This window comes from Sus scrofa, chromosome 1, assembly GCF_054392235.1.
Source record: "Sus scrofa isolate SSC_HxYL_T2T_F1_AM1 chromosome 1, Sscrofa_HxYL_maternal_Yorkshire_Landrace_v2.0, whole genome shotgun sequence".
Taxonomy (NCBI): Eukaryota; Metazoa; Chordata; class Mammalia; order Artiodactyla; family Suidae; genus Sus; species Sus scrofa.
The window spans coordinates 238,205,982-238,228,836 of NC_139383.1; the positions used below are offsets into that span (position 1 = coordinate 238,205,982).

The 22,855-nt window shown below is 35.3% G+C and overlaps 1 long non-coding RNA gene across 1 annotated transcript; it reads left to right on the forward strand.

Annotated features, from left to right (window-relative positions):
- Window positions 1-5,600: 5,600 nt before the first annotated feature.
- LOC102160343 (uncharacterized) lies at window positions 5,601-22,280 on the forward strand. The gene is made up of 3 exons (XR_301333.4): window positions 5,601-5,872; window positions 13,624-13,736; window positions 19,516-22,280. It is a non-coding gene; the product is annotated as an uncharacterized LOC102160343 (long non-coding RNA).
- The last annotated feature ends 575 nt before the right edge of the window (window positions 22,281-22,855 follow it).

Below are 22,855 nucleotides of genomic sequence, written 5' to 3' on the forward strand. Positions count from 1 at the left end.
GGCAGTTTGCTGAGATGATTCCTGAAGTGCTCCATGAATGTAAATGACCTGAAACAAAGGATTTGCTGTTAAGGAAGAGGGCCCAGGCTTCTGAGTCCAACCATCCCAACCTTTCCATCCACTGCCTGAACTAAATAGGAGGCAATCACACCCCACCTGCCTGGATAGCATCTTTGCCATTCTTCTGTGTATGAGAGCCATCTTATTAGCAGCATGACAATGAAGCTGTAAGATGTATACAGGTTCTAATTTTGAAAAATGAAAAGGGTTCTACAATTTTTCCAGACTCCAACAGAAGGGGGAAGAGAATTCATAGGCATGGCACGGGCTTTGGGTACAAATCTTTACTACTAGGCATGCTGTGATTTTGTGCAAATTACTTTAACTCTCTTAGTCTCACTTTCCTCATTTCTAAAATATACATAAAAATGTCTACCTCAGAGCTTTTTTATATATAAATTTACATATTAAATTTATATATAATATATATATACATATAAATTTTAAAAATATATTTATAGTTTTCATTTTCCAGGACATAAAGTGAGTGCATCCTTTTTATTCTACCCCTCCTCCTTCTTATTATTATCATATTTTCAAACTATAATTTAAGGGCAAGACAGAATTTTGTGGTATTCCAGACTTAATATGGAGAAGTTTCTCTTCAAGTAAGAAGATTCTGTGCAATTTGAAGAAAACTTTGTGCCTTCTATTTTCATACTTTGTCACACACAGGTGTTCACTTACATCTAGGTACAGCACCCATTCTGCCAATGTCAGAATGCAGTCATTACAGAAATATTTAAACTAATAGAACAGCACCAAACATGAATGATAGACATATAAATTTCATATTTTGAAACTTAACCCTTTTTCTCAGCATTCCACAAGCCCCAGATGTTCAATTTAAGGGGGATTATTTTTCCAGTTCTTTCTTTGGACTAGAGACATTTAAATGAATAAAAGACTGAATAAAATAATCCATAAAATTTACTTCAGCATAATTCAAAATATTTAATATAAATTTTGTCTATTGTAAGTAACATATGTTCTAATAATTGGAACATTTTCTAGATGATGTGTTTTTAAAATACCTCTATATAGACGTCAATGAAATAAAAAAAAAGAAACAAATCATTGTAACAATATATAGTAAGTATATACATACCATAATTATATACACAATCTTGACGGATATTTTTTCTAACATAGTGGTTTTAAATAGATATCTCTTAAGAAAAAAAAAAAAATTCACCTATTTTTAAGTAGCTGATTGAATACAAAAACTTACCAGAGACAAGAAATGTTTCCAAAAATGTTTTCCAAGAAGAAAGGTCTTTTTTTTTTTCATTTTGGAGTAGAAGTTTAATTTTAAAAAGACTCAAGCAAATCATATGCAACTGATAAAAAAAAGGTCGATTCAAAGGACTTTGTGTTTTGTATCTGATATTCAGTAGACTTTTGTATTACGATTAAGCTGAAGATAATCTTTTCATCATCTTTATCAGAAACTCCAGAAGGCCAAGCCACATGCAGAACAGGTAACTGAGTTGTTAAACTGGGTTGTGGTCATCCCTTTAGGGGAACTCATCTCTTTCAAATCCTCAAATCCCTCCCTCCCCTCAAGGTTCCCAAATTTCCTCTCTGACAACATTCCTTTTTCTATTGATTGTGGTGAGAATCTGAAAAGTAGCCTTCCTTTTCTACTTGCTATAAAATGCATTATACTCTTGGGCAGACATAAGTGGACATTCAATAAATATTCCATAAATATCAATGATATATAAAAGGAAACAAAAGCATTTGGAGACAGAATTTTTAAACATACTATCAAAGCATTCTTGTGGTTTGAAAAAGGAAGAATCAGACACCAGGTGATGGTTATTAACTAGAAACTAATGAGAGAAAAAAACAAACAAAAAAAAAAAACAAAAAAAACAAAAAAACAAAAAAACAAAAAACAAAACAAACAAACAAACAAACAAAAAAAAAGAAACTAATGAGAAAAGCATTAATCCTCTAGAAGAAATTTGTAGCTAATTTCCAGGCCTAACAATTAAAATTCCTTGCAATTATTTTGCATAATTCTTTACAGAAATTTTGAAGCTTTACTTTATGGAGTTAACAGTTATAAGGATTTCTTCAGTGTAAATATATAATTGGCCTCAAAAATTCTAAAGGATAAAGCTAAACACTGATTATTTGAACTGCTGTTTTCTGCGAAATACAACTAAATAAAATAGAGTGGCTGGCATGAGTGATTGTGGCCTTAACCTTAAAGACCACTTCACTATGATTAAGCAGCAAGATACTTCATACAATATGTTCATAGAAAATTATTATATTCCTTCAGTATAACCATATCAAAGACTTAAAGAACTCAGTCCAGCTGAATTACCTCCTACCCTCAGAAACCAACACTGCATGCATAATTTTAAGGTACAATAAAAAGGTAAAATGAGATGAAGTATGAAGACTGCTACTTGATTTTCCCCATTCATTTCAAATTTGTTTGTCTTTAAGAAAAGCAAAACACTTTTTTCTTTTAATGCATAAATCCCTTTATTTTCAGGACATGAGTGTGTTAAATTTCTTCAATTACATATGATCTAAAGTGTGCTTAGAACATTTATTATCTTAAGGTCCAGCTCAAATGCCATTTCCTTCAAAAACCTTTTTCTAAAAGAAACAATTTCTATCTCCAATATTCTATATATCTCTTTTTTGCATGTTATTATTTATTATTTGCTAAGTAAGTGATTACATAGTACCTGCTACCCATTAAAGATCAAATACACAAAACTATAAAGCATTAATAAAATTACAATGAAAGTACATAATTCAGTTTGCACACACATTTTAAAAAAAAACATACAGCATATACAGCAGCAAACATTAGGTGCCTGCATTTATCTCAAAATAGAGTGTATCACTCCTTTTTAAAAGTCTAAGGGAAAAACCCACAATTTTGCAAAGAAAGTATTCTATTTCTTAGCAATTCTCTCTGAGAGTTCAAAGACTCCATAAGACAATAAACTTCATGAAAAACGACATAATTTTCTTAAGCACTGCTGGATCCCCCATATCTTTCTTTCTTTCTTTCTTTTTTTTTTTTTTTTTTTTTTTTTTTTTTTGTCTTTTTGCCATTTCTTGGGCTGCTCCTGCAGCATATGGAGGTTCTCAGGCTAGGGGTCAAATTGGAGCCATAGCCACCAGCCTACGCCAGAGCCACAGCAACGTGGGATCCCAGCCACGTCTGCAACCTACACCACAGCTCATGGCAACGCCAGATCCCTAACCCACTGAGCAAGGCCAGGGATCGAACCTGCAACCTCATGGTTCCTAGTCGGACTCGTTAACCACTGCGCCACAACGGAACACCCAGGATCCCCCATATCTTATAGAGAGCCCAGTTACAGGTGCAAAATTTAAACTTATTAAAAGATTTAAGTCATAATTCACTTAAACTTCAAAATGATACTAAGAGGAAAAGTTATTTTCATCATTTATTTTAGGGACAAAGCAACAGAAATAAAGAAGTAACTTTGAGAAAATGCAGATAGGTTAAGGAAATTCAAAAGAAGTCTTCCTGGCTCTAAATTTTGCTTTAAAGTACTATACTATGCTTCCTATTATAGTAATTAGTACTTCCTTCTTTTCTTTTTTTTATATTTTATTGTAGTATAGTTGATTTACAATGTTGTATTAGCTTCAAGTTTACAGCAAAGTGAATCAGTTAAATATATATACATATATCTATCCTTTTTTCCCATATAGGTTATCGCAAAACATTGAGTAGACCCTCCTATGCTATCTAGTAGGTCCATATTAGTTACCTATTTTATATACAGTAGTGTGTATGTGTCTTCTTTGTATTAGAGTTACATGAAAACAGAAGTCATGTCTTTATAACTCTACAGAACTGTACATGTGTAAGAATCAGTAAACATTGCTAAACTAATATTTGAATTAATAAATCAATCAAGTCTAACATATTCTGCAACAAATATACTAGTATCAGAGCAAATACTATTGAAAATAAATAATATTTGAAGCGCTCTAATTATGCGCCTAGTTTTTTGTTTTTAATTACCTACTTTGAGATCATCATGGATTCACATGCAGTTGTAAGAAATAATAGAGATGTCCTATTACTCATTGTGTGGTTTCACACAAAGTTAACATTTTGCAAAACTATAGTGCAGTATTATACTATAGTTACAGGATGTTAACTATATTAATATTACGGGATATTAACTTTGATCTAGTCAGGGTATAGTATCTTTCCATTACCACCAGGGTTCCTGGTGTTACCCTCTTATAGGCACATACTTACGCATACATGCACACACACCATAACCACCACCTCATCCCATGTGTCAAGCAAGATTCATTCATCATGTATCAAATAATTCACTCCTTCCTACTGCTGAGTATCCAATAGTTTATCACAGTTTGTTTAATAATTTGAGTTTAAGCATGTCTTTTCCTGCAATGTTTTGACATCTGGGGCCTTACCGACCCTGAGGAAACTTCTCCCCAATCCTCAGGGCTAGACAATTTCTAGTGATAGTAAACATGCACCTATCCATACCCCCACATGCATAATTTCTCTATCAGTCTTTTACACTCCAAGCCAATATTTCCCTGCCGCTATTACTCCAGGCCAGGTCCCAAATGACTCAGGACAGTCATCCCAGAGCCGGATGAAATTATTCAAAGTACCCAATCCTAAATCTGTTTTCTGTTTGCCCTACCTCTCCAGGTCCTTCCTGCTAAAATCACAATAAAGAGTCTTGTTCTTATTTTCCTCCCCCTCTCTATGCCTCCTGACAAACTCCAGGAACCTAAACCTCCAAAACAGCCTCTCACCACCTTTGCCCTACTGAGGAACCAAAAGGCACACACTTAGGAAATACGCACCTATTCAGCAGGCTTTGGCCAGCTGGTCCCTGCAAGCCTGTGGGTTCATGGCCTGGGAAAACCACCTGGATATCTTCGTTGGGTGGGATGTAGAGGGCCAGGGGCCTTGTCCCCGGGGGAAAAAAATATCAAAAACCGATGCTGCAAAGGCGGCAATAAGTCTGTCATCATCCAGCCATGCTGCTTATGAGAATGTGAGACTCTACATCAACCAGGGCTCCCAGGATTCTCTCATTCCAGGGCATCCTGTCCTACTAAGCAAGGCTTCAAACGTTCCGTGATATCTGGCATCAAGGTGACTAGCAGCCTTGAAGCAGCTGAGGTCTTGGATATTGGTAGAAGTCTGGTTTCCGACTGCAGCTGGCAATAGCGACCTGTCATCTTCAGAACCGGGTCCTGGCCGGGTGCAGGGTCCCTGTGGGCCCACATTCCCCTCTTTCACGAGAGCTTCACAGACGTGCACGCGCAGTTTGCTCTCCTGCACGAGGCTCACAGAGCGTTAGTTTCTCCAGCAACTCCGGCGTCTCAGGTGTCTCTTCTTGACAAATATTACAGCGGGCAGGTGGCATTAACCAGTGGGGGCAAGATTTTCAGGTTCCCTCCAAATCTGCCTACAGGGGGAATAGGATCTGTTGATTATTTCCGTCCTTAGAATTAGTCAGCATCTTCCGATCCTCAGAAGCCCGCCACACAGATCCTGCCTCTCAAGACTTTCGAACTCTTCCAGATCCTTGGTTGCCCTGAACTGCACAGCAAGTGCCTGCTCAGTACCAGTACGCAAGGATTCAGCGGCTTTGGGTATTTGGACACCCTCACGGCTGTGGGGGCCATGGACTGACCTAAGCACCTGCATATTCTCCTGCGTGGAGGAGAACTCCTGCACTACAATCTGATCTTACTGGCAGTAAAGTCATACTTGCATGGGTCGGTGTGCCTCTTCTTGGGAAGTGTAAGTAACAAACTATCTTTTTATTGGCAGTTATTTTCTTCTGATTTATTGACCTCACCATACCTGAATAATAACAAAATCAATATTTTAAAATGAAGTTGTGTTGGAGTTACTGCTGTGGCTTAGGGGTTAAGAACCCCAAATAGTATCCGTTAGGATGCAGGTTGCATCTCAGGTCTTGCTTAGGGTTAAGGATCTGGCGTGTAGTGGATTAAGATCTGCAGCATAGGTCACACATACAGCTTGGATCTCTGTTGCTTGACTGTGGTGTAGGCCTCAGGAGCAGCTCTGATTCGACCTCTAGAATCAGAGAGCTCTGATTCAAATTTAAATACGCTGCAGGTGTGGCCTTAAAAAAAGAAAAGTAAAAAAAGTGTTTTAATTTGTAGTTTTTAATGTATAAAATTTCTATGAACATTTGTGTATAGGCTTTAATTTCCATTTCTCTGGGTTAAATGCCTTAGAGTTACAATTTCTGGGTTTCATGGTAGTAGCATGTCTTGGTTTTCTTTTAAGTGGTTGAATAACCCTCATAGCAGGATTTTTGAAGGCTGTAGTAAGAATAAACATTTTATTTTGTGATATAATATGTTAATTGTTACCACCATGAGGACACTATATCCTTTTCCAGCATTTCTAAGTTAATATGGTTAAAAAAAAAAAAAAAGCAAACTAGCATTTTTTCTTAAGAAAGCTTAAGAATCCAATTTCGGCCCATTTGTGTCTTGGGAGCATGACATGAAAGCTTAAAAAGTAAATTTGGACAAAGGTTATGCAGATGTTAGTCTCCATATTACAAAAATTTATCATTTTCCTTTTTTTTTTAATGGCCACACCTGCAGCATATGAAAGTTTCCTGGCTAGGGATCGAATCAGAGCTGCACCTGAGGCCAATGCCACAATCACAGGAACACCAGATCCAAGCCGCATCTGTGTCCCACGTGACAGCTTGCAGCAACACAAGTTCCTTAACCCACTAAGCAAATCTCCATTTTCACGGAGACTCCCTTGGTTTCTTCAACCCACCAAGCTACAACAGGAACTCTGCAAATTTTTTTCAAATTTCCCATCTCCATAATAATCCTAAAATGAATGCAAGGGCTTTATCCTGAAAGATGAGAGGAGTGGAGATGTTTGTCCTCATGGGGTGCCCTTATCAGTGTCTCTTGATATCCTGTCTTATGCTAGATTAAAAATGACCCCAGCTGGATTCAAGCAAGAAGTTGACAACAGGGCTCTCACTTAAATCCATACTTGTTCTTCCCAGTGTCCAGAACAAATAGCTGAAAGATGACGAATTTCCATTCTAACCAAAACTGCACAAATGTTGCAAAAGGGTATATAGGACATCACCAGATGGCCTTATCTTTAGATAATTAAGCAGGATTTTTGAAGGCTGTAGTAACATTTTCCGTGGAGACAAAAGTAAGAACAGCACAGCTCAAGGCAAATTTGAAATACCTTCTGAACAGCGATCATGCTCCCTTTTTTTATAGACTGGTTATATCTCTCCTGCTCTTTAAAAATGCTTTTTAATAATCAACTTTCTCTACTAGTAGAAAATTTAAGGTAATAATATAATGAAAATTTATACCATAAAAAATTTGGAGTTCCCATCGTGGCGCAGTGGTTAACAAATCCGACTAGGAACCATGAGGTTGCAGGTTCGGTCCCTGCCCTTGCTCAGTGGGTTAATGATCCGGCGTTGCGGTGAGATGTGGGGTAGGTTGCAGACGTGGCTCGGATCCCGCGTTGCTGTGGCTTTGGCATAGACCGGTGGCTGCGGCTCCGATTCGACCCCTAGCCTGGGAACCTCCATATGCCGAGGGAGCAGCCCAAGAAATGGCAAAAAGACAAAAAAACAAAAGCAAAACAAAACAAAATTTACATCGCAATTTCAACTGAACTGAAGACTTATGGATCCCTAAACAATTTCACTCTTCTTTTGCCAGAGATGACTAACTTCCTGAATTGGGGGTTTATTAGTCTCATGTATATTTTTAGTCTTATTGCATATGCATATGTAACCTTAAACAATAAATACAGTTTTTGAGTTTTATCCCTGTTGCAACATTGCCTCTACCTTTTTTCATTTTCACTGCTTATCAATGCTTTATTTTAGTTATTTTACTTTTTGCATATCTAATGAGTATGAAATGATATACCACTTAAATATGCTTTGCCCTTATATCTTTTGTAGGTGAGCCTGTATTCTTATGTTTATTAGTTTTACTAATTCCCCCCTCTGTGAATTTCTTCCTCAAATCATTTGCTATTTTTTCTAACCATCCATTTTTAAAACATGGCTCTCATGACTTCTCCTAGGTATTTCTATACTTAAGTTTGAATGAATAGTCCATTTCTTACTCTTTCAATGCACTTGGTTCAACTTGCGGCATTTACCAGTGGTAAGTGCACAACTTCCACATATTACCCATTTTTGCTGGTCCTCATGAGAGGTTATGAGCACTATTTGTTAGCTGAAGTTATACCATCAACATTAGTGATATATTCCATCCATGTCCCAACATAGTTATGTGGAAATCAGAACTAATATGTTTCTTTTCATATTATAATCTCTCCAGGAAAGAGTATGCTTTTCCATTAAGGAAATAGGAATCTATTGAAGATAGAAGGAGGTGGTGGAGGAGGTAGAGGAGGGGGGAAGGAGGAGGCGGAAGGGAGGGAGGAGGAGGAAAAGGAGTAGGAAGAGGAGAAAAAAAATGAGACCTCTGAACACTTCTATTGAAATCAAAGGACACATTTTTTACCACTAGCCTAAACTCAGTTGGTACCTATTGAATAGGGACTAGTTGTCTTTCTCTCAACAGATTTGCATTTAAATAGTCAAATAGAGGAGTTCCCGTCGTGGCGCAGTGGTTAACGAATCCAACTAGGAACCATGAGGTTGCGGGTTCGGTCCCTGCCCTTGCTCAGTGGGTTAACGATCCGGCGTTGCCGTAAGCTGTGGTGTAGGTTGCAGACGCGGCTCGGATCCTGCGTTGCTGTGGCTCTGGCATAGGCCGGAGGCTACAGCTCCGATTCGACCCCTAGCCTGGGAACCTCCATATGCCGCGGGAGCGGCCCAAGAAATAGCAAAAAAAGGCAAATAAATAAATAAATAAATAAATAAATAGTCAAATAGAGAAGCTCTAAGCCTTGGATGAGGCTTAGTACCTTGGATGAGGATTTCTCAAATAGCAGTGTAAGAAATTACTGTGGCTGCGTGTTCAGGTTTTTTTTTTTTTTTTTTTTTTTTTGCAATTGAGCAGTGATTATCAGGGTATTAAATAATAACTGAAATAATTGAAGAAAAAGTTGGAGAAAAACTACCTTACTTTTCAGTTTGAACCATATGAAATAATTATGTATCGATTTTTTTAAAAAAAACTAGTCATAGCAGAATCTAATCAAAAATGGGGGGATAAATTAGGAGTATGGAATTGACAAATACAACTAACATATATAAAATAGGTAAGAATGAGGATTTTCTATATAGTACAGAGAACTATATTCAGTATCTTATAGTAACCTATAATGGAGAAAGAATCAAATCAAATCAAATAAATAAATATTTATATGTGTGTGTGTGTATATATATATACACATAATCAAATTGCTTTTCTGTACATCTGAAACAACAATATTTTAAATGAACTATACTTCAATAAAATTTTTTGGAAAGATGTTAATATTAAAAGAATGACAGATTCTAAAATAAATTTGACTTAGTTTTTAGTCTATTCCTTTGAATGTCAAATCCTCTGTTAATGTAGAGCAGCCAACTCACTAGGAAAAGTTATATATAACTCATAAAGTTCACATGTAACTTAGTGACTTATTATTTTCAAATATGTTTTTTTAATTAAGCTGAAAAAGCATGATGATTTTCTTACAATGAAACCTTCTTTATTAGAAAAATGTTAGTGTTTCAGATTATTTTAAAAGAGGTATTTATCAGTGCTCTGAAAGCATCATATTTTATGTATTTTAAATATCAATATTAATATCAATATAAATAATTAAAACCGTGGAGTGAAATATTTTATTAGGAAACCCAGTAATAATATAGCTTACATTAAAAACAAAAGCTACGAAAATGATATACCTAATGCAACTGAACCAGTTAATGTAGCTAAAGAATCCTTACAGGAAAATTTCTCTTTACTTGCCTATAGAAGAAAAGAAGAAATATATGAAGTTAGTGATCCAAGTTGATATCTTAAGAATTTAAAAAAAAATAGATTAAATCCAGAGCAAATAGAACAAAACTAAAGAAAATTAAAAACAAATTAGTGAAATAGTTAGCAGACTAACGATATTGAAAATCAACTCAACAATGGTTCCTTGGAGGGAACTGATGAAACCAGTAAAAATCTTTGTAAGATTCATCAAGGAAAAGAGAAAAAGCACAGATTTTTCAATGTACCAACATTGAATGAAGAGTTGTGACTATAGATACTACAAACCTTAAAAATATTATAAAAGGATAATGTTAACTTTTATACTGATAAATTCAGTAATTTAAATGAAATAAATATCTTGAAAAATCCAACTAAAACTGATACAATAAGAGTTAAATTATCAGAAATAAACTAAATTTGTAATTTAAATCTTCATGCAAGCTCAGATGACTTTGCTGGTGAATTCTATCAAATATTTAGAGAGGAAATAATACTCGTCTTAAAAAAATTCTTTCTGACAGCAGAAGAGAAAACAATCACTCATTTTATAAGGGAAGCATAAGCTCCGCTACAAAAACCAAAAACATAATAAGAAAAGAAAATTACAAACTGATATCTGTCATTAACATAGGCTCCCAAATCCTTAATTACATGTTGGGACATGAAATCCAGAAATATATTAAAATGGATCATACAGAATGGCAAAGTTAAATGCAAGATTGGTTTCACATCTGAAAATCAATAAAAATAATTCACAGATTAAAAAAGAAAATATAGGAGTTCCATCATGGCTCAGTGGCTAACGAACCTGACTACGTCCATGAGGACACGGGTTTGATCCCTGGCCTTGTTCAGTGGGCTAAGGATCCAGCATTGTCGTGAGCCATAGTGTAGGTCGCAGACTGTGGCTCAGATCCCAGAACGCTGTGGCTGTGGTGTAGGCTGGTGTCTGCAGCTCCTATTCGACCTCTACCCTGGGAACCTCCATATGCCAAGGGTGTGCCCCCCCAAAAAAAGGAGAGACAAAAAAAAGAAAACATACAGATATGAAAAAGCATTTGACAAAATTCAGCACTTATAATTTTAAAAAATTTTCAGCAAACTAGAGATAGACGAAAACTTAAAACTGATGAAAATCAACTATACAGAACTGATAACCATTGTCATATTAACGGTTAAATGTTGAAAACTTTCTTCCTACAATCTGGAATAAGACAGGAATGCCTTCTCTCACAATTTCTGAACATTGTGCTAGAGATCCATATTGGTACAATAGGAAAGTAAATAAATGCATAGCATTAAAATTAAAAACAAAAAAGTAAGTTTTAAAATTTAAATGTAGCATTGTTATCTATGCAGAAAATCATGAAGACTGTAAAAAACTCTTATGATTAATAAATTTAGTGAAGTCACAGGAATACAAAGTATAGGAAATATAAAAACTAAGTCACATTTCTATGTGGCTACAATGAATATTTAGAGAATGAACTTAGAATAGTATTTACAATTATACCAAAATGTAAAATATTCATGGATAAATTTAGCAAAAATATGAAAGATTTCTGCAAAATAAATTATTTCTGGGAGAAATTTAAAAAGCTTGGAAAAATAAAGGTATACCACATTTATGGCCTTGGAACATTTGATATTGTCAAGATGTCACTTATCAAAAAAATTAATCTACAGATTCAGTTCACTCTGAAGCAAAGTTGCAGCATGGTTTTTTGTCTGTATGTTTGTTTTGTAGAAATAAACATGCTTATTCTAAAGTTTATTTGTAAATGCAAAAGACCTAGAAGAGCCAAATCTGTCTTGGAAAACAAGGATTAATATTGGAAGGATATTTGACTTCAAGACTTATGCTAAATCTAGGATAGATTGTGATTTTCCCAGGGGAGTGTGATGTTGGCAGAAGAATAAGGAAATACACCAACAGATAAATCCAGTAATAAATTCACAGGTATGGTAAAATGATATTCACCAAGAGAGTGAAAGCAACCCAATGGCGAAGTGAAAATCTTTCAACAAACAATTTTGGAAAACCTGTATATCCATATCTATATATTTTGAACTCACACAACATATAAAATTATCAAGATGTATCTTGGATATACATGTAACACCAAATCTATAAAGCTTCTAGAAAAAAATATATATATATATATAATTTACGTGACATTGACATTGAGGTAGGCAAAGACTTAGAGAAGAAACAAAAAATACTAATCATAAAGAAAAAATGATAAAGTTGAATTAATCAAAGTTATAAACTGCTTATCAAAAGAAATAAAATACTGGAATTCTCTGGTGGTTCAGCAGGTTAAGCATCTGGCATTGTGTTTGCTGTGGCTCAGGTTGCAGCTGCGGTATGGGTTCCATCCCTAGCCAGGAACTTCTGTTTGCCAGGGATGTGTCCAAGAAAGAAAATAATGAGAAAATAAACAAACTATACAATGAGAGAAAGCATTTATATCTCATATATCTGACTTGAGTTTAGAATATGCAAAAGAATGACCCCTACCCTACACACACACACACACACACACACACACACAATGGGAAAATTACTTGAATAGACACTTTACAAAATAAGATATGTGAATGGACAATATACATGTGAAAAAGTGGTCAGCATCATTAGTCACCATGGAAATTTGAATTAATAAGATGAAAATTTAATACCACTAGAAAGCTAAAAAGAAAAAGACAACACTAAATGTTGGTAAAGATGTGGAGCAACCAAACTTGCATATTATTGATGAGAAAAGTTGCCTGGAAATTCAGCACTTTCTTAGAAAGTTAAACATCTAGCTTGTGAACCAGTAACTCCACACTTAGATATTTATCTAGACAAAGGAAAACATATACTCACAAAAAGCCTTGTACAAGAATGTCCTCAGCAACTTCTGCTTTTGTTGTAATAACCAACCAAAAACTGGAACCAACCTGGTCTCCATCAATAGGAGAACTGGAAAACAATAAGTGCGTATTCATACAGTGAAAAACTACTAAGCAATAAAAATGAACACATTACCTATATATGTAACCACATGGATAAGTCAAATAAAACATTTTGCTGAGTGAAAAAAGCTTCATACAAAAGAGTACATACTTTATAGTCCCACCTATAAAAAGAGCTAGAACAGGAAAAGCTAAACTATGATAATAAGCATTGTTGAAAACAAAACAGCAGGACCAAAATGGAGTTGTTTGTCTTAATCCCCACAATACCAAACCAAAACCTAATATAGTTAGACTTTTGACTGTCCAAGAAATAGAATCTTATACCCATCAGTCAGGAATTTCCTGATCAGCACTATTAGGTAACCTACCAGAGAGATTCCTGCCATGCCTTAAAGCAAAGCGACCTTGCGATAAACAGCCTGCTTTTTTGTCCTGTATAATTTTCTTCTGCTGCTCCCTTTTTGCCTATAAATGTCTCTCATTTTGTAAAGCTCCCCTGAGTTCCTTTGTTTCTGGTAGATTGAATGCTGCTAATTCATGAGTTATTGAACAAAGCAAAAAATATTTTTAAAATGTACTCAGTTGAATTTTGTTTTTTAACAGTTTGGTGACAGTGATGGGACCCAAAGGAGACATTTGATGGCTTCAGGGACAATGAGAAATATATGACATTGGTACCTGAAAACCTTTGAGTTCTCTTTCTTACGTTTCCAAGGGTAAGTTCCTCTCAGATCTGAGCTCTACTCTCTTTTTGTTGAAGTCACAATATATTTGGCTTTCCATTCCAGGGTTATTGGGTCAGTTTAGTCTCTGTGGAGGCTATAACAGAGCCCCAGTACTTAGCCCTTGGTTAGTCCACAGTTCTGGCTCAGGACTTAGTGAGTCAGGTTAAGCTAATATACATTTCCAGCTGGAACCTGAATCAAAGCCTTTGGTTCAAGCTGCAGTCCCCATTTGTGGGGGTATGCTGGCTCAGTCTGTTCACTTTGGGAAGTGCTAGTAGTGTTCACTTAAGACTTTCTCTTGGCCAGTTCACTGTACTATCTCTTTAGTTACTGCTCATGTCTACAGTTCTGTTTCCTTGGTTATTGTTGATTTTTGTCATTATGCACATAATCTATTGTTCTTGGAACATAGGAATCTCTTGATTTCTATCTTAGTTGAAGATCTCCCTGAGACGAAACAAATTGAAGATAATGTGGTTGGCTGGGTGGGTCAGATCATGGTGTCACTTAGGTTATAATCCAATTCTTTGAGGAATTAAAAACACTGCCCTAATCTTACAAATTGAATCTTTTACAAGAACAGAAATGCTGCTTTAGAATAACAAAACTTTCCCTATTCATCTCAAAAAACATGTAGGTATTGTTAAATTCTGGCCCTAGGAAACAAAAATTCTTCTTGGAGGATCTTACATTATGTTCCTGTGCCTTGGAGATGTAGATGTTCTACCTGGTCTTCTCCAGGAACCCTTACCTAGGCCAGCTCTCTAAAATGCAGAGAGGTAATTTTTATCAGAAAGAAAAAAAATGGAGGATGGGCTCTTTGGAAACTAGGCATGTGAAAAATCTTAAGTACCTTCTTCATAAATATTCATAAAAAGCTTTAGCCATGGGAGGTAACCTTAACTTATTTTAACCATCAGAAACATAATTTGATTTAGCTATTATTTATAAACTAGTGAGTTTTTTATTACTGTACCTGACAGCTCATTTTTTTTAAAAGAAACACTGTAAGATCTCTTTTTGTGTCTTTCCGAAAGGAAATAACTGTGTATGAAAATTAGACAAAGAAAGTAAACTGGTTAATCCAGAATGAAAAATAATAGCAACAATAACATCAACAGCAAAAATAGAACCAAATCTAAATGGATATAAAAAAAGTTGTATAATGTTTGTGGAAAAGCAATATTGCGAAGGAAATTTTATGTGTGATCAAGCTGGAATAGATTTATGTATTTACTTTTAAGGAATTTAGATATTACACAAGGTGTAAAATTGGAATTTGGTTTTCTTGCTGCTAAAAGGACAAAGTTTTCTTGGACATTTGGTCTTCTTTTGATAAGCAACTATGAAAGCATCTTTTACCTCTTAAGTAATCTGCCTGGACAGCAAAGATTTGAAATCTTAGCAAAATTACTGTACTTCATGTTGCCTTGGTAAAATAATTTACTATTCTTCACATTGTCTCTATATCAAATCTTTAATTACTTAAGAAAACCTAGTCTTCTCAATATTAAAAGAACTAAGTTTTGCTCACAACTATGTAACCTTCTGTATTAGCCTTTAATATCTTCTGTTGTCACTTTAAATGACAAGGTTAAATGACAAGTATTATTTCACAATGAAATGTGATCATCTGTAGTCATATGTTCAAACTTTAGATATTTTGACGGCTTCCCCAAATTAAATTCTAAACAGGATCTTTTTGACCTCAGAATAACTTTACGATTTCCCAGAAGACCCCTGGAAAATATCAAGATTTGTCTCTCCTATGGTAAAATGTTAAACTAGTTTATTTGATATGTTAACTTACATGAAAAAAAAATTAAAAAAGAGGTGATGCTGGGAGTTCCAATCATGGCTCAGCAGTATCAAAACCAACTAGTATCCATGAGGATATGGGTTCAATCCCTGGTCTTGCTCAGTGGATTAAGAATCTAGCATTGCCATGAGCTGTGGTATAGGTTGCAGATGCAGCTGGGATCTGGTATTGCTGTGGCCGTGTTGTAGACCAGCAGCTACAGCTCCAATTTGACCCCTAGCCTCGGAACTTCCGTGTGTCATGGGTGCTGCCCTAAAAAGCTAAAAAAGAAAATGGTGCTAAACCTTCTTAAATTATATTTATATGGAGGCATATTATTAATATAAGTGTTGTGAAATTCCTAGAACTCAGATATGTCTTGGTATAATTTTATCGGTCATAATTCCAATTATTATCTTAAAATGTTATCACAGAGATAACCAAATTTCCTTGTTAATCTCATTATAATGAACTCTCATAAGATCTTTAACCAGTGGAATTTTTAAGATTTTTGTCACTTATGGGAAGTTATTGTTTTACTTTTATGATTTTGCAAAAGTGAGATTCATGGAAAAGACTCTACCAAGTACTATAGACCACTGAAAATGCTGCCAAATTACAAGGTGTCATATTTCACAACTGAAGAATGTTCCACCTGACATCTGGTTCTGGGCAAAAGCTCAGGACTTCAAAATAAGATTGACTAGGAAGAGAAGTAGCCAACATTAAAGTGGACTGCTTATTCCAAAGATATTTGATCAAGAGCATTTCTTTCCATTCCTCCTTCCCTCTGTGACCATCCTTTCCCTTAGTCTTACACTAAGAAGGTCTTTATCATTCCTTATTCATCTTTTGCTTTGCTTTGTCCTGGAAAGATAATGTCCTTGTTCACATATATTCAACCTCCAAATAACTGTTGGATTTACCACTATTTCGGTAATACTGTGGTTCTTCCCATCTCAAATTTCTCCCTGATTTCCATTCCTTCAGTTTCTCTGGAACAAACTCAGCCAGTTCTCTTTTGTGTCAAGCTCTTAACACTGTGGGTCCATGTTCCCACCTCTGATTATCAACTCCAGACACAGAGAAATTTGCATCTAGGCTCTTTACAAATAAATATATACAAGGCAAGACTACTAGAATAAAACTACCTATGTGGTCTACAAAGCCTTAAATTTTTCTGGCCTCTGTGGCTGTCAGCCTTCCAGTCTCGAGGCACAGACTCAAACGGGAATTGCCAGGAGACATTCTTGGTTCAAAATTTGCTTCCCCTGGCAGATTCCCCATTCCTTTGGCTAGAAGTAAATGCAAATGAAGCTATGATCAGGAATCTCTAAACTTTTGAAGATGTTGCAGAATCTGCTCTTAAGAGCTGCAAAAACAAAAACAAAAACAAAAAAAAACTCTAGGCTCCCTGGCCAAAGTTGTTTTTGATAATAGATTTATCTTTTAGCAGAGCAACAAGATGTTTGTGCTATAGCTACAGCAAACTGCAGTTTGCTACAGTTGGATTGACATTTTGAGGAAGCTTAATTACATAAGATCATTGAACAAGCCATTTGGCTTAAGAGAGTGAGTCCTTCAGTGGGGTTTTTCTTTAACTTATTTTCTTCTCTTTGGTTTGGGTCTTGGGGACCATGGACTCTGAAGTGAAGTCCAGACGTTAGGAGTTATTGTGTTTATTATAATAATCATGGTAATCTCCCTGGTGTGCTGTGTTCTCTCAAAACCTTTAAATACATATTCACAACCACCAGCCACCAAGCAAATGATCTCCCTAAGACTAAAATGTCGGAAAAGGATCAAAAAGGAAGACTAACTTAAAGAATGTAAAACTGTGAATACCATAAAAAGATTCAGAAAGAAAAAAATTGTGAGAACTCAGAGAGGTAAGCCGGGGAATAGCATTAATGTGTTAAATTTTTATCATATCTCTCAGGCTGAGAGTTTGATCAAAAGGAGGAATTGTTTAAAAGAAGCCAAAAGACCCAAAATGGAGTTACTTATGCTGAGCCCCACATTACCAAACTAAGACTTAATTAAAATTTCATCTCTCTCAGAAATGGAGTCTTAAATCAGTCCATCAGGAGTCACCAGACTAGCACTTAGGTTAGTCTGCCTGATAGACACTTGCCATTCCTTGAAGGACAGCAGCCTTGCAATTACCAACCTATTTTTTTGTTTAGTATAACTTCCTTGTTCTTGCACCCTTATGCCTAAAAAAGTCTTTCTTTCTGTACAGCTCCTCAGAGCTCCTTTCTATTTGCTAGACTGGCTGCTGCCTGATTCATGAATTGCCAAAAAAGCCAATAAGATCTTTAGAATTTACTTATTTGAATTTTGTTTTTAACATAATTTTAAAAGTGATAATTTTTAGGGGCTAGAGGGAAAGGTCATGTGGGAGCTTTCTGGGATGATGGAAATATTTTGTTTCTTGACAGTGGCATGAGTTAAATGTATAACATGTGCCTTTGTCAACACACAGGGAACTGTCCACTTTAGATCAGTGTATTTTCCAATATGTAAATTGAACTTCAGGTTTATAAATGTATTTGTTTAAAATGGTGATTGGTTCATATTCAAAAAAGACCATGAGTTAAATGAATTATAAAGGTATACATTAACTTAAAACCATTTATTTGCTTGAAAAAAATCAGGCTTCTCAAAGGAGATTATTTGCATTTGGATACCTAATTTCATTCAAAGTCTTTTGAATGACTCATTAGAATACATAATACATTAAAAATAATTCTCACTATCAGGTTTAAAAAGATTAGAATAAATGATTCCAAATGTTGAAACCAAAATGCAGATACTCTAGCCACAGAGATCTATACGATTATTAAATTTTGAGTTATAAATTTGGTTTTGAAATTCTTCATCACTCAAGTGAAAAGTGAAACACAATAAATGATATAGCCTTCAATACCTAGCTTTTTAAAAGTCTTGTTCCACATGGGGAGCAAAGCTTTTTGTAGCATTTAATCTTGTTAGATGAAGGAGAAAGAACAAAAGGGCCAAAGAAAGAAAAGACTCCTGTGTCTTCTAAGAAACTTAGCATAAACTAATGTAGACTTGCTCTAAAATTATAAGACAAGCAAACACCCTAATTTCCCAGCAGGGAAAGATGCAAAGCAAAAACTGGAGGGAAAAAAAAAAATAGAGAGATGAAAAGAGTTCCAGGGAATGCACTGGGAATGCCCAGCAAATGGATGTATCCTCTCTACCATGAGAGAACTCTAGAATGTTTAAGGGAAAAACATGTTAAAAAATTTGCTTGGTCTAAATCCTATATTTTCAGGGAAAATTCATTTTCCTGAGTCATGTAGTGTGTGTGTGTGTGTGTGTGGGTGTGTGTGGGTGTGTACACAATGTAGAAGGAAAGTGGGAGTAAAACAAGTATTAGGTCAGGGACCTGGGCTTTATAGTTGGTAAAGGCAATCATAGAATGATTTACATATGCACATCTAGTAAATACCCATGAACTCTGTTAGTGGTTGACAAATTTTGATATATCTTGGATGCCTCCAGGGAGCTTGTTTACATGTAGATTTTCCACCATGATAATGAATATTCAAATCTAATAAAGACCTAGACTTTATTTTGTCTTTTTCAGGGCTGCAACTGCGGCATATAGAGGTTCCCAGGCTAGGGGTCGAATTGGAGCTATAGCTGCTGGCCTACACCACAACCACAGCAATGCAGGATCAAAGCTGAGTCTGCAACTTACACCACAGTTCACAGCAATGTTGGATCCTTAATCCACTAAGCAAGGCCGGTGATCGAACCTGCATCCTCATGGATGCTAGTCAGATTTGTTTCCACTGAGCCATGACAGGATCTTTAGGCCTAGAAATTTGAGGCCAGAAATCCACAAACTTAGTGAGTACCCCAGGTGACTCTGATGTAAGTGCTACTAAGACCACACTTAGAATAACTTGCTTCCTGGGGTCACAAATCTCTGTGTTACAGAAGCAGGCTGGTCATGCAAGTGAGAGAAGCAGATTTGACAAGACATTTGAGAGTTACGGATGGACAGCAAAGGAACCATGAGCTGAAGAACATGTTTCTCCTCTAGAGACTCTAAACTTTACAATTGAATGCAAAGAATGTAGGTCCAGTGTTGCTAGAACTTCTAATTTTTGAAGAGACAATTATATCTGGACCTTTATACCCTATTTTTTTGTTTTTTTGTTTTTAATGTGGGCAGCTAGTATTTTAAGACAAGGCAAAACCAATGTGGGTGCATTCAAAGTACTTCTTACCAAATAAAGCCTGTCTACCAGCCATTACTTGCAAACTCTGATTTTGATATTGGTCATGTTCCATGGAGTCTGTCTTTCAGATATTAATCAACCCAAGAATCCAGAAACTGCAAGATCATAGTCAACATGATTTTCCCTTCTGTTGTTCCCCTTGTATTGTAGGTATTGGAGAGGATCCATAGCCATTTTATACCTGATAATTTAATGTTGTGTCTGGCATTTCCTATACAAATTAGGATCCTCACTAACTTTCAACCAGAAAAATCACCAACCTCTGCACAGGGATGGGTAATATAGATGCCAAAAGGCAGGGCCGTTTTTCTTTTTTTTTTTTTTTTAAGGGAAAGAAAGGAAAGAAAATCTGTTTAAATATGTAAACAAGGTCTTGGTGGGGACCCAAGACTTCTATTGTGCAGGATTTGAAAGAGAGGATTTGACTGGAACAAATTTCAGGGCAGTGAAGATATTTGTATTCAGCCCTTGAAGTTCTTGCAGGAAGGTCAGTGTGAATCCATGGAATGCTTGACTTTGGGTGAGCTGTCTCCTGATGAGGCCATTTGCATAATTAGTGGCAAAAACGTAATCTGGACACTCTCTTTAATTTTGACAATAATATTTTGATACAAACTTTTAAAAATCATTAATAACTTAGGCTTAGTCTACAAATGGTAGAAAAAAAAGGTGACAAAGATTATATTGCTTCTAATTTCACAATAAAATAAAACAGCATATGTAAGTATCACAGTGAATTGGTTATATGTAAAACCTACTTTCCATAAACAAGTTATAAATTCTACCAACAGTAGCTAAAATCAAAATTAAAGACCACCATGGATAATGTCACTTTCAAGAAAGTCATCTTAAATTTAAAATAAAAGAAGAAAATCAAAAAGAAGGAAAAATTTTAAATCGGAGACAACTTTTATTATTAGATTTTTCTTACTATGAAGTAGTCATTCTTCTAAGAGTTCTGCAAATATTCATTAAAATTGTCATACAAACATATTATATGATTTGAAGAAATATAGATAAGTAATTGATCAATTTGAGTTATATTTTCCTTCTAATCAAGTGTCAATAATCCATAATTACATTATTTTTTTCCTATGCAGTATTCATTATTACTGTTTCACTTGCTATGGTGACAGGAATAGAAATTATACTCCTGCCTGGAGATATCATTTCATCTGAAAGCCCAAGAATATAGAATGTTGGTATAGTGGCCAATATAAATTTGAGAACTTCAGATGACAGTCACTATGAGAAGATTTTAGACATTCAGAGAAGAGGTAAAGGAAGTTTCAAGCTAGAGATCTATTATGTAAGACAAACGTCTCTTAGTAGGGTTAAAAAAAATTAGTTTTGTTCCTCTCTATGGTCAGTTTTCACAAAGATATTATTTATTCTCTCCAGAGAAATTCTCACTTTTCTTTGTATAAATCTCCAGTCTCATTATCTTATGAGGATGCAAATATATATGCATATTAACAATTTCACCTTTTTACAAAATTCTTTCAAACTGAAATGTTTCTTCCATTAGTCTTTGAAAAACAATTATGTAAGCCTGAACAATCCAATACAGCTTGTCCATCTTAGAATTCTATAAGTAAGAGATACCTCACAACACCAAGACAATAACATAGTTATGTTGTTTTAATTTGTTAAATACTCTTAGGGAATTTTCTTGATTGATACACATACTCCACTTTATAAAATTTATGGAGGATAGTGCAGGAGAAATTGACAGAGGGTTTGCAACCCACTAACCATTTTTTTTAATGTTTTTCTTCATTTCCTTGTGGACTTAAAACCAATGACACTTTAATCACCTGACTTGGAGTCCTCTAATGTCCATTACTAGCATAGAAAGATATCATTATAATATTAGAATTAAAGAATATTTAAGTTTTCTAGGCTCTTAATAATACAAGGTCCTCTTCACTATATGTCAATAACAAAAAATAAAAAGTTTAGCAGGTCATAAATTAATTCTCAGGACAAAATTAAAAGGCAGTTTTGTCATTTCTACATTAGAAATTTTTGAGATCTTATTATATTCTAGGAAAGATTATAAAAGCTCACCAGATAGTCCATGTGCTCCCCTTTGTTTCTCACTTTTCTTTGTAATTAAGTTGGGACCATAAACTAGTTCTGACCAGAACTCATGCCACTTTGGGGCTAAGAAGTTAAGAGTCAGCTTGTTCCATCATCCTTCTCTTCCCCTACCATGGAGACATTGGAGACCACCCACTTCTGATAACAGGGCTGAAAGAGGGAGGAAGGCCTTTATTGTGTTAAGGCACTGAAATTTGTCTTGATTAATATATGTATAAAATAAACCAAGAAAAATATTGGAAATAATTAAAAAAAAAACTGTATACGACCAGGAACAGAAAATGAAGAGATATGTACACAAGCTATGATTTATGAAGGAAATGGGACAACTCAGAGAAATAAAAAATCTGTCACCAAGATTATGATGTAAGAATGATGTTCACATCATGTTAAGTGGTCAGGACCTAACTGATGAAAAAAAGAAAGTGAGGAGTAAGACAATAAACAGAAGATTTAAAGGAATTTTCTGAGCATTGCATATAATGATGGCATTTTCCATTGATACCAGCTTTAGGTTTATGAGAGTGGGTTGGGTTCCTTTCAAAGCACATAATTAAAAAGAATTTGGTCATGAGCTGAAGAAAAAGAACTAGGAGATAACTCCATCACAGAAGTCAAACAGCATGTTCCTAAGGATAGGAAATGGATCCTTGAGAGTACACAGTCACTGAGAAGTAGAGCATCAACAGAGCAGTATAGTGGAGTAAATGCACGTGTGTTCTCCAGGGCCACATTATCTAAGTTTGAATTCCAGATCTGCTTTAAACTCTCCGTGTGACCATGGATAAGTTGTTTTACTCTCTGAACCTTGTGTTCCTCGCCTATGAGATTTCTAATATGACTGCATCACAAGGCCGTTGTGAGGACTAAATTAATTAATTGCATAGAGCACTAGCATAGAGTCTGGTATACATAAATTGCTATGCAAATAT